A 13542-nucleotide genomic window follows, 5' to 3' on the forward strand; every position below is an offset into this window, starting at 1 on the left:
ACAGAGAGTGAGTACAAGTGGGGGAACTGCAGACAGAGGGGGAAGCAGGCTCCCCACTAAGCAGGGAGCCTGATGTGGGGCTCAACCCCAGGACCCTGGGATCAGGACCTGAGCTGAAGTTATATGCTTAACCAGCAGTGCCACCCAGGTGCCCCTATACCACTTATTCTTTATCCTTCATCAGTTGATGGATAGCTGGGCTATTTCTATATTTGGTTATTTTAAATAATGCTACAATAAGGAGATGCATATATATCTTTTTGGATTACTCTTTTTATATTCTTTAAATACTGAGTAGTGGAATTACTGAATCATACGGTATTAATGTTTTAGAATGTTTGAGGAACCTTCATACTGTCTTCCACAGGGGCTGCACCAGTTTGCATTTTCACCAGCAGTGCACAAGGATTCCTTCCTCACCACATCCTCAGCAACACTTGTTTCTTGTGTTTTTTCTTTTTCTTTTTTTTTTTTTTTTTAAAGATTTTATTTATTTATTTGACAGAGAGAAATCACAAGTAGGCAGAGAGGCAGGCAGAGAGAGAGGAGGAAGCAGGGTCCCTGCTGAGCAGAGAGCCCAATGCGGGACTCGATCCCAGGATCCTGAGATCATGACCTGAGCCGAAGGCAGCGGCTTAACCCACTGAGCCACCCAGGCGCCCCTCTTGTGTTTTTTAATTTTAGCAATTCTGGCATCTATGAGGTGATACCTCCTGTGGCTTTGATTTGCATTTCCTGGATGATGATTGATATTGAGCACCTTTTTATGTTCTGTTGGCCAAGTATATGTCTTCTTTGGAAAAATGTCTGTTCATGTCTTCTACTCATTTGGTTTTGGGGTTTTGAATTGTAGAAGTTCTGTATATATTTTGGATACTAACCCTTTATAGGATATGTCATTTGCAAATATCTCCTCCCATTCAGTAGTTTGCATTTTGTTTCCTTCACTGTGCAGTAGTTTATTTTTGCTTTTATTTCCCGTGCCGCATGAGTCCTATCTCTAAAAATGTTGCTACAGACAGTGTCAGAATTACTGCCTATCCTCTCTTTTAGGATTTTTATGGTTTTAGGTCTCACTTTTAGGCCTTTATCCATTTTTGTTTTTTTGTTTTTTTGTTTTTTGGTTTTTTAAAGATTTTATTTATTTGACAGAGAAAGAGAGAAAGAGATCACAAGTAGGCAGAGAACGGGGGGTGGGGGGAAGCGGGCTCCCCACTGAGCAGAGAGCCCAATGTGAGGGTCGATCCCAGAACCCTGAGATCATGGGTTGAGGCAGAGGCTTGACCTACTGAGCCACCCAGGCGCCCCAGACCTTTATCCATTCTGAATTTATTTTTGTGTATGGCATAAGAAAGTAGTTCAGGTTTCATTCTTTTGCACGTACCTATCCAGTTTTCCCAATTTTTTTTTAAAGATTTTATTTATTTGACAGACAGAGATCACAAGTAGAGAGGCAGGCAGAGAGAGAGAGAGGAGAAAGCAGGCTCCCCGCGGAGCAGAGAGCCCGATGTGGGGCTCGATCCCAGTACCCCGGGATTATGACCTGAGTCAAAGGCAGAGGCTTTAACCCCTTGAGCCACCCAGGTGCCCCCAGTTTTCCCAATTTTACTTGTTAAAGAGACTGTGTTTACCCCATTGCATATTGTTTTCTTCTTTGTTGAAGATTAGTTGACTATATAATTGTGGGTTTATTTCTGGTCTCTCTGTTCTGTTGATCTGTTTGTCTATTTTTGTGCCAGTACCATTCTCTTTTGATAACTACAGCTTTGTAATATAACTTGAAGTCTTCAATTGTGATACCTCTAGTTTTGTTTTTTCTTTTTCAGGAGTACTTTGGCTGTTTGGGGTCTTTTGTGGTTACATATGGATTTTAGGATTGTTTGTTTTAGTTCTGAGGAAAATGCTGGTGGTATTTTTTTTTAAAGATTTTATTATTTGACAGAGAGAGAGAGATCACAAGTAGGCAGAGAGACAGAGAGAGATGAGGAGAAGCAGGCTCCCCGCTGAGCAGAGAGCCCGATGCGGGACTTGATCCCAGGCCCCTGGGATCATGACCTGAGCCGAAGGCAGAGGCTTAACCCACTGAGCCACCCAGGCGTCCCTGGTGGTATTTTTTTCTTTTTAAGATTTATTTATTTATTTGAGAGAGAGAGCCGGGGGAGGGGCAGAGGGAAAGAATCTCAAGCTGAGTGTAGATTCCTGAAGCTGGGATTGATCTCACGACCCTGAGATCATGACCTGAGTCAAAATTAAGAGTTGGATGCTTAACCAACTGAGCCACCCAGGCGCCCTTGCTGGAAGTATTTTGATAGGGATTGGATCAAATCCGTAGATTGCTTTGGTAGTACTGACATTTTAACAATTTTTTTGCAGTCCATGAGCATGGAATGTCTTTCCATTTCTTTATGTTGTCTTCAGTTATTTCCAACAGTGTTACATAGTTTTCAGAGTATAGGTCTTTCACCTCTTTGCTTAGGTTTACTCCTAGGTATCTTACTGCTTTTGGTGCAGTTGTAAATGAGATTGCTTTCTTAATTTGTCTTTCTGCTGCTTCATTATTAGTGTATAGAAATGCAACAGATTTCTGTACATTGATTTTTGTATCCTTTGACATTACTTAATTCACTTACCAGCTAGTAGTTGTTTGATGGAGTTTTTAGGGTTTTATATATAGGTATTGTGTCATCTGCACATAGTGAACGTTTTCTTTCTTTCCTAGCCATTTGGATGCCTTTTATTTCTTTTTGTTATCTGATTGCTCTGGCTAGAACTTCCAGTTTTATAGTGAATAAGAGTGACAAGAGTAGACATCCTTGTCTTGGTCCTGACCTTAGGGGAGAAGCTCTGTTTTTCACCATTGAGTACAATGTGGGATTTCATACAAGGCCTTTATTATGTTTAGGTATGTTCCCTCTAAACCTAATTTTGTTGAGGCGCTGGTCTTTATCATGAATGGATGCTGTACTTTGTCAAATGCTTTTTCCTGCATCTGTTGAAATGATTGTATGGTTTGTATCCTTTCTCTTAGTAATGTGATATTCAATAAATATCAGTTATGTCAAGTTGCTTGATAGTGTCACTCAAATCTTCTGTATCTTTACATATTTTAGTTTACTTGTTCCATCAGTGACTGAGAGGGATATTGATCTCCAAATAAAATTGTGGATTAGTTTATTTTCCCTTTTTCAGTTTGTCAGTTTTTGCATCATATACTTTGGAGGTCTGTATTTACAATTGTTATGTCCTCATATTGAGTTGAACCCTTTATTATTGTGACACACTTTATATTCCTCATAGTAGTCTTTGTTGTGATATATACTTAGATATTAAGTAACTATAGCATTTTTTAGCCTTTTTTTTTAATGGTAGTCTCCATGCTCAGCAATGGGCTTGAATTCACGACCCTTAGTTTCAGAACCACATGCTCTACCAACTGAGCCATCCAGGCACCCACTTAAGCTTTCTTTTAATTAGTGTTAGCATTAGTTTATCTTTTGCCATCCCTTTACTTGTAACTCCTTTATATCTTGTAGGCAGCGTATAGTTGAGTACTTATTTTCTTACTTGTTTATTCATTTGTTTAATGCAGTCTCTGACTTTTCAAGTGGGATATTTAGAACATTACATTTAATGTGATTATTAATATGGTTGTGTTTAATTTTGTTAACTTCCTGTTTATTTGCATATTTTCTTTCTTTTCCTTTCTTCTTTCTCTCCTTCTTTTGAATATTCTTTTAATGATTCCATTTTATCTCCTGTATTCTCAACTCTTTTCTATGTACATTTTACATATGCACATTTTAGCATTCCTCATACAGTTCTTTATCATTGTCTACCTTCAAGAAATATTATAGCACTTTATGAATAATTTAAGAACCTTTTAGTGGTATATTCCATTTACTCTTTTCTGCCATTTTTGCTGTTGTCATACATTTTACATATACACAAATTCCACACTATATTGTTACTTTTTGCTTTAAAGAATTATCTTTTAAAATTAAAAAAAAATAGTTTTGGCATAGTACACATAAAATTTACCCTCTTGTATTTTAAATGTACAGTTCATGATGTTACGCATATGCACAATGTTATGCAGCCAAACTCTAGAACTCTTCTTTCATCTTACAAAAATTGCAACTCTGTGTCTATTAAACAGCAATTCTCCCATTCCCTTCTCCCCCATTCCTGACCACTGTTCCACTTTCTATCTTTATTATTTTGACCACTCTAGGTACCTTATAAAAGTGAATTCATACAATGTTTCTCTTTTTGTGACTGGCTTATTTCACTTAGCATACTGTCCTCCACTTTCATCCATGTTGTATCATGTGTCAAAATTTCATTCTTTTTAAGGCAGAATAACACTCCACTGTATGTCGAATAACACTCCACTGTATGTATATACCACATTTTTGTTTATCAACTGGTCTCTGGACACTTGGGTTGCTCTGCCTTTTGGCTATTATGAATAATCCTGCTATGAGCATGAGTATATAATTAATCTTTTTAAGACCCTGCTTTCAGTTATTTGGGGTATATGTCCAGATGTGGAACTGCTGGATTATACCATGTGGAATTGCTCTAATCATAAGATTAAATTAAATCTTTAATTTTTTAAGAAAAAAAAAATCTCTGTATTTTCACCAGTACTTGTTTTTTTGTTTGTGTGTGTGTGTGCATGTTTTGAGTTTTTTTTTTTTTTAAGATTTTATTTATTTATTTTACAGAGATCACAAGTAGTCAGAGAGGCAGGCAGTGGGGGGGGGGGGGGGTGGGGAAGCAGGCTCCCTGCTGAGCAGAGAGCCCGATGGCGGGGCTCTATCCCAGGACCCTGAGTTCATGACCTGAGCTGAAGGCAGAGGCTTAACCACTGAGCCACCCAGGTGCCCCGAGTTTTATTTTTTTAATAGTAGTCATCCTCATGTTTATTAGGTGGTTCTCTCTGTGATTTTGATTTACATTTCCCTAATGATTGGTGATTTGATCACCTTTTCATATGCTTGAAGTAAGCCATTTATATATCTTCTTTAGAGAAATGCCTAAAAAATATACAGCGTACTCAAAACAGTTGGTGGACTGTTCTCTATTATTGATTTGGAGTTCTTTACATATTCTGGATATTAACCCCTTATCACATACATGATTTGCAAATATCTGCAAACCATTCTATAGGTTGGCTTTCTCTCTGTTCATTTTGTCCTTTGATGTAAGTCCAGTTTATTTTTCCTTTGTTTCCTGTACTTTTGGTGTCCTATCCAAGAAATCACAACCAAATCCAATATCGTGTACCAATATCATGTCCTCTGTGTTTTCTTTTAACAGTTCCATAATTTGGGGGTTTATATTTAGGTCTTTGACCGAAGACCAAGGTCTTTGAGTTAGTTTTTGTATATGGTATGATATAGGGGGTATAGGTTCATTATTTTGCTTGGAGATAACAAGTTTCCTAGCACTGTTTATTCCCAGTGAATGGCTTGATACCCTGTCAATAATTATTTGTCCTTGTACAGATGTTTATTTCTGGGCTCTCTTTTCCATTGGTCTGTATTTTATGAAGGTATCATATTGTTTTGATTACCATAGCTTTGTAATAAATTTTGAAATCAGGAAGTGTGAAACCTCCAAATTTGTCATTCATTTTCAGGATTGTTTGCCTATTTCTGGCCTTTTGAGATTCCATATGAATATTAGGGTGGATCTTTCTATTTCTGTAAAAAACACAATTGGAATTTTGATAGAGATTACGTTTAATTTATAACTACCTTTTGGGTAATATTGGTATCAGAACTAATATTAAGTCTTTCCAGCCCACAAACACAGAATTTCTGTCCACTTATTTGCGTTTAAATATTTTCCGCAGTGTTTTGAAGTTTTCAGTATAAAAGTCTTCCACCTCCTAAGTTATGTTTATTCTAAAGTATTTTATTCTTTTTGGTGGTCATTACTTTTTAAGAATGTTCATTGTTAGTATATGAAAATATAACTGATTCTTATAAATCAATTGATTCTGTATCTTGCAGCTTTACCAAATGAATTTATTCTTACAGTTTACTTGTGGAATCCTTAGGGTTTTCTACATATATGTGCTATCTGTGAACAGAAATAAGCTTTCTTCTTTTTTTATGTGGGTGCCTTTTATTATTTTTCTTCCCTAGCTGCTCTGACCAAGACTTCTGGACTAAGTTGGATAAATGTGGCAAAAGGAGGTAACTTGGGTGCCTGGGTGGCTCAGTGGATTAAACCTCTGCCTCCAGCTCAGATCATGATCTCAGGGTCCTGGAATTGAGCCCCGCATTGGGCTCTCTGCTTTGCAGGGAGCCTGCGTCCCTCTCTCTCTCTGCCTGCCTCTCTGCCTATTTGTGATTTCTCTCTGTGTCAAATAAATAAACAAACAAACAAATCCAAAAGGAGGTAACTTGTGTTCTCCCTGATCATAGAGCTAAAGCTTCCAGTCTTTTACCACTGAGTCTGTTAGCTGTGGGCTTTTCCTATATGGCTTTTATTATGTTGAAGTAGTATCATTCTGTCATGAAAATGTGTTAAATCTTCTCATATGCTTTTTCTACATCAATCGAGAGGATTGTGTGTGTTTTTTTCCTTCCTTCTGTTAATGTGGAGTGTTACATTGATTGATTTTCATATGTTGAACCATCCTTGCTTCCAGGAATATATCCCACTTGGTTGTTCTGTATAAACCTTTGCATGTACTGCAGAACTCAGTTTGCTATTATTTTGTTGAGGATTTTCACATCAGTATTTGTGAGGGATATTGTTCTGTAGGTTTTTTTCTCATGTTTTTCTCTGGCTTTGGTAATGGACTAATGCTGACTTTCACAGAATGAGTTTGGAAGTGTTTTGGTCTCTTCAGTTTGGGATAAGAATTTGAGCGTGATTGGTGTTAATTTTCTTTATTTTTTATATAAATTTTATTTCATTTTTTAAATTAACATATAATGTATTATTTGTTTCAGGGCTATGGTTCTGTGATTGATCAGTCTCAAACAACACCCAGTGTTCACCACAACACATACCCTCCCCAATATCCATCACCCAGCCACCCCATCTCTCCATCCCCCTCCCCTCCAGCAAACTTCAGTTTGTTTCCTAAGATTAAGAGTCACTTATGGCTTATCTCCCTCTCTGGTTTCATCTTGTTTCATTTTTTCCTCTCTTCCCCTGTGATCCTTTGCCTTGTTTCTCAAATTCCACATATCAGTGAGATCATATGAAAATTGTCATACTCTGATTAACTTATTTCACTTAGCATAATACCCTCTAGTTCCATCCGCATCATTGCAAATGGCCAGATTTCATTTTTTTGATGGCTGCGTAATATTCCTCTGTGTGTGTGTGTGTGTGTGTGTGTGATCTTTATCCATTCATCTGTTGATGGATAGCTGGGCTCTTCCCATAGTTTGTCTATTGTGGACATTGCTGGTATAAACCCTAGGGTGCAGGTGCCCCTTCGGATCACTACATTTATATCTTTGGGGTAAATAAATACCCAGTAGTGCAATTCCTGGGTCATAGGGTAGCTCTCTTTTCAACTTTCCAAGGAACCTCCATACTGTTCTCCAGAGTGGCTGTACCAGCTTGCATTCCCACCAACAGTGTAGGAAGGTTCTCCTTTCTCTGCATCCTCGCCAGCATCTGTCATTTCCTGATTTGTTAATCTTGTCATTCTAACTGGTGTGAGGTGGTATCTCACTGTAGTATTGATTTGTACTTCCCTGATGCCGAGTGATGTTGTGTACTTTTTCATGTGTCTGTTGGCCATTTGGATGTCTATTTTGAAGAAATGTCTGTTCAGGTCTTCTGCCCATTTCTTGATTGGATTATTTGCTCTTTGGGTGTTGAGTTTGATAAGTTCTCTGTAGATTTTGGATACTAGCTCTTTATCTGGTAAGTCATTTGGAAATACCTTCTCTGATCCTGCTGATTGTCTTCAGGTTTTGTTGATTGTTCCCCTTGCTGTGCAAAAGGTTTTTATCTTAGTAAAGATCCCTGCATGTGGCTGTCCAGTTTTCCCATCACATTTGTTGAAGAGACTGTCTTTTTTCCATTCAATGTTCTTTCCTGCTTTGTGGAAGATTAGTTGACCATAGAGTTGAGGGTCCATTTCTGGGTTCATTATTCTATTCCATTGATCTATGTCTGTTTTTGTGCCAGCACCATACTGTCTTGATGATTACAGCTTTGTAATAGAGCTTGAAGTCCAGAATTGTGATGCCATCAGCTTTGGTTTTCTTTTTCAACATTCCTTTGGCTATTTGGGGTCTTTTCTGATTCCGTCCAAATTTTAGGATTATTTATTACAGTTCTGTGAAAAAAAGTTGATGGTTTTTTGATAAGGATTGCATTGTGTAGATTGCTGTAGGTAGCATAGACATTTTAACAATATTTGTTCTTCTAATCCATGAGCATGGAACGTTTTTCCATTTCTTTGTGTCTTCCTCAATTAATTTCATGTGTATTCTATAATTTTCTGGGTACAGATCCTTTGCCTCTTCGGTTAAATTTATTCCTAGGAATCTCGTGGCTTTGGGTGCAGTTGTAAATGAGATTGACTCAATTTCTCTTTCTTCTGTCTCATTCTTGGTGTATAGAAATGCAACTGATTTCTGTGCATTGATTTTATATCTTAACACTTCATATGAATTCCTCTATGAGTTCTGGCAATTTGGGGGTGGAATCTTTTGGGTTTTCCACATAAAGTATCATGTCATCTGCAAAGAGCGTTTGACTACTACTTTGCTGATTCAGATGCCTTTATTTCTTTTTGTTGTCTGCTGAGGCTAGGACCTCTAGTACTTTGTTGAATAGCAGTGGTGATATTGGACATCCGTGCTGTGTTTCTGACCTTACAAGAAAAGCTCTGAGTTCTTCCCCATTGAGAATGATATTTACTGTAGGTTTTTCATAGATGGCTTTTATGGTATTGAGGTATATGTTCCCTCTATCCCTACATAGTGAAAAGTTTCAATCAAGAAAGGATGCTGTACTTTGTCAAATGCCTCTTCTGTGTCTATTGAGAGGATTATATGGTTCTTGTCCTTTCTTTTATTTATGTAGTGTATCACATTGATTTGCCGATGTTGAACCACCCTTGTAGCCCTGGAATTAATCCCATTTGGTCATGATGAATAATCCTTTGACTATATTGTTGGATCCTTTTGGCTAGTATTTTGGTAAGAGTTATTACATCCATGTTCATCAGGGACATCGGTCTGTAATTCTCCTTTCTGATGAGGTCTTTGTCTGGTTTTGGGATCAAGGTAATGCCTCATACAAAGAGTTTGGAAGTTTTTCTTCCATTTATATTTTTTGAACAGCTTCAGAAGAATAGGTGTTAATTCTTCTTGAAATGTTTGGTGAAACTCCTCAGGGAAGCCATCTGGCCCTGGGCTCTTTTTTTTTTTTTTTTTTTTTTTTTTTTTTTTTTTTTTTTTTTGTGGAGGGAGAGATTTTTGATTACTGCTTCAATTTCCTTACTGGTTATGGGTCTGTTCATCTTTTCTATTTCTTCTTGGTTCAGTTTTGGTAGTTTATAAGTCTCTAGGAATGCATCCATTTCTTTCAGATTGTTTAATTTGCTGGCATATAGTTGTTATAATGTGTTCTTATAATTGTTTATATTTGTTTGGTGTTAGTTTTGATCTCTCCTCTTTTATTCATGATTTTGTTTGGGTCCTTTCTCTTTTCTTTTTGATAAGTCTGGCCAGGGGTTTATCAATCTTATTCTTTAAGAGAACCAGTTCTTGGTTTCATTTATCTGTTCTACTGTTCTTTTGGTTTCTGTTTCATTGATTTCTGCTCTGATCTTTATTATTTCTCTTCTCTTGCTGGGTTTAGGCTTTATTTGCTGTCCTCTCTCAGCTCTTCTAGATATAAGTTTAGCTTGTGTATTTGAGACTTGGTTTCTTGAGAAAGGCTTGTAGTGCTATATACTTCCCTCTTAGGACTGCCTTTGCTGCATTCCAAAGGTTTTGAACAGTTGTGTTCTCATTTTCATTTGTTTCCATGATTTTTAAAATTCTTTTTTTTTTTAAAGATTTTATTTATTTATTTGACAGAGATCACAAGTAGACAGGCAGGCAGAGAGAGAGAGAGAGAGAGAGAGAGAGGGAAGCAGGCTCCCTGCTGAGCAGAGAGCCCGATGCAGGACTCGATCCCAGGACCCTGAGATCATGACCTGAGCCGAAGGCAGCAGCTTAACCCACTGAGCCACCCAGGCACCCTGATTTTTAAAATTCTTTAATTTCCTGATTGACCCATTGATTCTTTAGTGGGATGCTTTTTAGCCTCCATGTATTTGAGTTCTTTCCAACTTTCCTCTTGTCATTTAGTTCAGCTTTGGGGGACAAGAATGAAAATGGCAGCCTCCCAATCTCTGGCCCTAGAGAAGCCAAGAACTTGGGATCCCACTCCTCAGTGAGCCCTCAGAGAAAAGCAGTCAGTCACTCCTGTCTCCCTAGTCTCTGGCTGCACTCTATGCTCTAACTCCTAAAAGTTCCGATTTTGTGCTCTGCTGCTCTGTCACTTGCCAATAGCCAGCTGATGGAGGCTCCCTCCCCGCTGTGGTGTGTCTTCCCATATGTCACCTCCTACTCACTTCTCCGCACCTCCCTACCTTCCAGAAAGTGGTCACTTTTCTGTTCATAGAATGGCTGCTACTCTTTTCTTTGATCTCCAATCGAGTTTGCAGGTGTTCAGAATGATTTGATAGCTATCTAACTGAATTCCTGGGACCAGATGAAATTAAAGTCTCCTACTCCTCTGCTATCTTTGACTCTTCTTGGTGTTAATTTTTCTTTAAATATTTGGTATAAATTCTCGAGTAAAGCCATCTGGTTCGGGGATTTCCTTGTTGAGAGGTTTTTGAGTGCTCCTTCAGTCTGCTAACTAGTTACATATTTGTATTGCCTGAACTAATCTCCTATTTCTTCATCATTCAGTTTTAGTAGTTTGGGAGTGTCTAGGAATTTACTTCGTCTAGGTTATCCAATTATTGGTGTATATTGCTCAGAGTATTCTCTTATCCTCTTTATTTCTGTGGTTTCGGTTGTAATGTCTACTGTCTCGTTTACAATTTTACTTCTGTAAAGTCAATTTTAATATCTCCTTTCATTTCTGCTGTTATTTGAGTCTATTTTTTGTCTAGATAAAGTAAATTTTGTTGATCTTTTCAAAGAGCCAACTCTTGTTTCATTGATTTTTCTCTACTGTTATTTTATTCTCTATTTATCTCTGCTCTAATCTTTAGTATTTCCTACTTTTGGCTAGCTTTGGGTTTAGTTCTGTAGTTATGTTTAGTTCTTTAGTTGTTATGATTTGAGATCTTTATTCTTTTTTAACGTAAACATTTGTAGCTATCCGTTTTCACATTAGCATTGCTTTCACTATATCCTGTAAGTTTTGGTACATTGTGTTTTCATTGTCATTTATCTGAAGATAATTTCTAACTTCCCTTGTGATTTCTTCTTTGACCCATTGGTTAAGAGTATGTTGTTTAATCCCCACATATTTATAGATTTTCCAATTTTCCTTCTGCTGTTGATTTTGAGTTTCAATTTAGTGTGAACAGAAAGTTTGTATGGCTTCAGTCTTTTAGAATTTACTAAGACTTGTTTTGTGGCCTATAATCTGTTTTGGAGAATGTTCCATGTACACTTAAGAAAAATGTGTATTTGGGGCCACTTGGGTGGTACAGTCAGTTGAGTGCTGACTCTTGGTTTCGGCTTCAGCTCAGGTTATAGTCTAAAGGTGGTGAGATTGAGCCCTGTATCGGGCTCCACATTTAGCACAGTCTGCTTGGGTTTCTCTCTCCCTCTCTCTCTCTGCCCTTCACCCCTGCACATGCTCACATTCTTTCTTTCTCTCTCAAATAAAATCTTTAGGGGGAAAACAAAGGAAAAATGTGCATTTTGCTTTTGTTGGGTGGAATGTACTATATACATCTTTGGGCCCAGTTGGGTCTGTTGGGTTGTTCACATACTGTTCTTAATGCCCTTCTTTCTGGTTGTTATATCCATAGGTGGGGTATTGAAGTCTACTATAATCACAGAGCTTTTTTTTTTTTTTCTCCACCAGTTCTGTCAATGTTTGCCTCATATATTTAGGAACTGATGTTTGGTGAATATAGAATTGTTATAATTCCTTGGTGAATGAAGCATTTTATTACCTAATGGCCTTTTTGTCTCTCATAACTGTTTTGACTTATAGTCTATTTTGTCTGATACTATTATAGAACCCCTGTCCTCTTTTGGGTACCATTTGCATGCAGTATCTTTTTTCATCTTTCCAGGGTATGTCCTTACATCTCTTGTAGACAGTACACAGTTCAATCTTATTTTTTAAATATAATCTAGGGGAAGTTTAATTCATTTACATTTCCAGTTATTGCTGAGGGAAGAACTTCCCATTACCATTTTGATTTGTTTTCTGTATGTCTTAAAGCTCTTTACTCTGTCATTTAAATGACAGACTTAAATTTAAATGACTTCCTAGGAGTCTCAGCCCTGCTTCTTCTCTGGGCCTTCAATGTTGCATTTTATTCCTTAGCCCATAATCTCTTGTACCTAGACATTCATGGTTATGCAGACCCCCTGTAGGCCCTATGTGCAGCAGTTCCCACCACTGCTTCCAGCAGCCTCCAGCCTGATATGTAAACTGTGTCACCATTCCATCAGTGCTCTGAATCAGGTGAGACAATCCCTCAAGCAATCCCCAAACAAGTCAGACCATTACAGGCAAGTTCTACTCTTCTTTCCACGAATTGAAAGGCTTCCTTCCATTATGCCAGGAGGGTAAGGGGGAAAAGGGTGAGCATAAATGCCATGAAATTTCCTATCGTTTTTGAGTATGGCTTTTTAGGTGTTTGCTTGGCTGTTACTGCTTAGTTGGCTTCTATACTTCTCACAACACTACACTGTGTCTTCAGTGTGTCCATGTGTGTTTGTTGGGGAACAAGGGCCCAGAACTTCGTAATCTGCCATCTTGGTGACATCACTATCAATTATCTTTTAAAGAGAGTTATTTTAAAAAGAAGTCTACTAATATTTATTACGTTATTTCTGTTACTTTATATGTGTATGTAGATTCAGATTTCCTTCTGGTATCATTGCCATTTTGCATGAAAGGCTTCCTTTAACATTTATTTAAGTATAAGATCTTCCTGTACTTGGTTAAATTCTACTGACCTGTCAAAGTTCATTGGTCCTTCTCCATTGTCCAAACTGATGCAGAGCTCATTTGGATTATTTTTGCCAAGATCACAAACTCTCTCTCCTTTGTCAGGCCTGTGGCTGAATTCTCTGCTCAGCTCTTTAGACGATAGCTGTTGCCTTTCATGTGTTCCTAGGGGGTCTCACCCTGCCCACGGGGTATTTAAGTGTCTACCAAGGATTTAAGGGAAATTTTAGGGCTCCATTCTTTATAGGATTTGTCAACTGAAAATTTCTGCCACCCTGGCAACCCTGTTGTCTCATTTCTCAGACCAGTAAGACTGCTACTTTTTCCTTGAGGTGAACCCTCAAGGTTCTC

At 37.9% G+C, this 13542-nt stretch overlaps 1 protein-coding gene across 3 annotated transcripts in view; it reads left to right on the top strand.

Annotated features, from left to right (window-relative positions):
- TEX9 (testis expressed 9) overlaps positions 1–13542 on the top strand; it is a 155130-nt gene that overhangs the window by 139638 nt on the left and 1950 nt on the right. The window lies entirely within an intron of this gene.

This window comes from Lutra lutra, chromosome 7 (assembly GCF_902655055.1).
Source record: "Lutra lutra chromosome 7, mLutLut1.2, whole genome shotgun sequence".
NCBI classification, from domain to species: domain Eukaryota; kingdom Metazoa; phylum Chordata; class Mammalia; order Carnivora; family Mustelidae; genus Lutra; species Lutra lutra.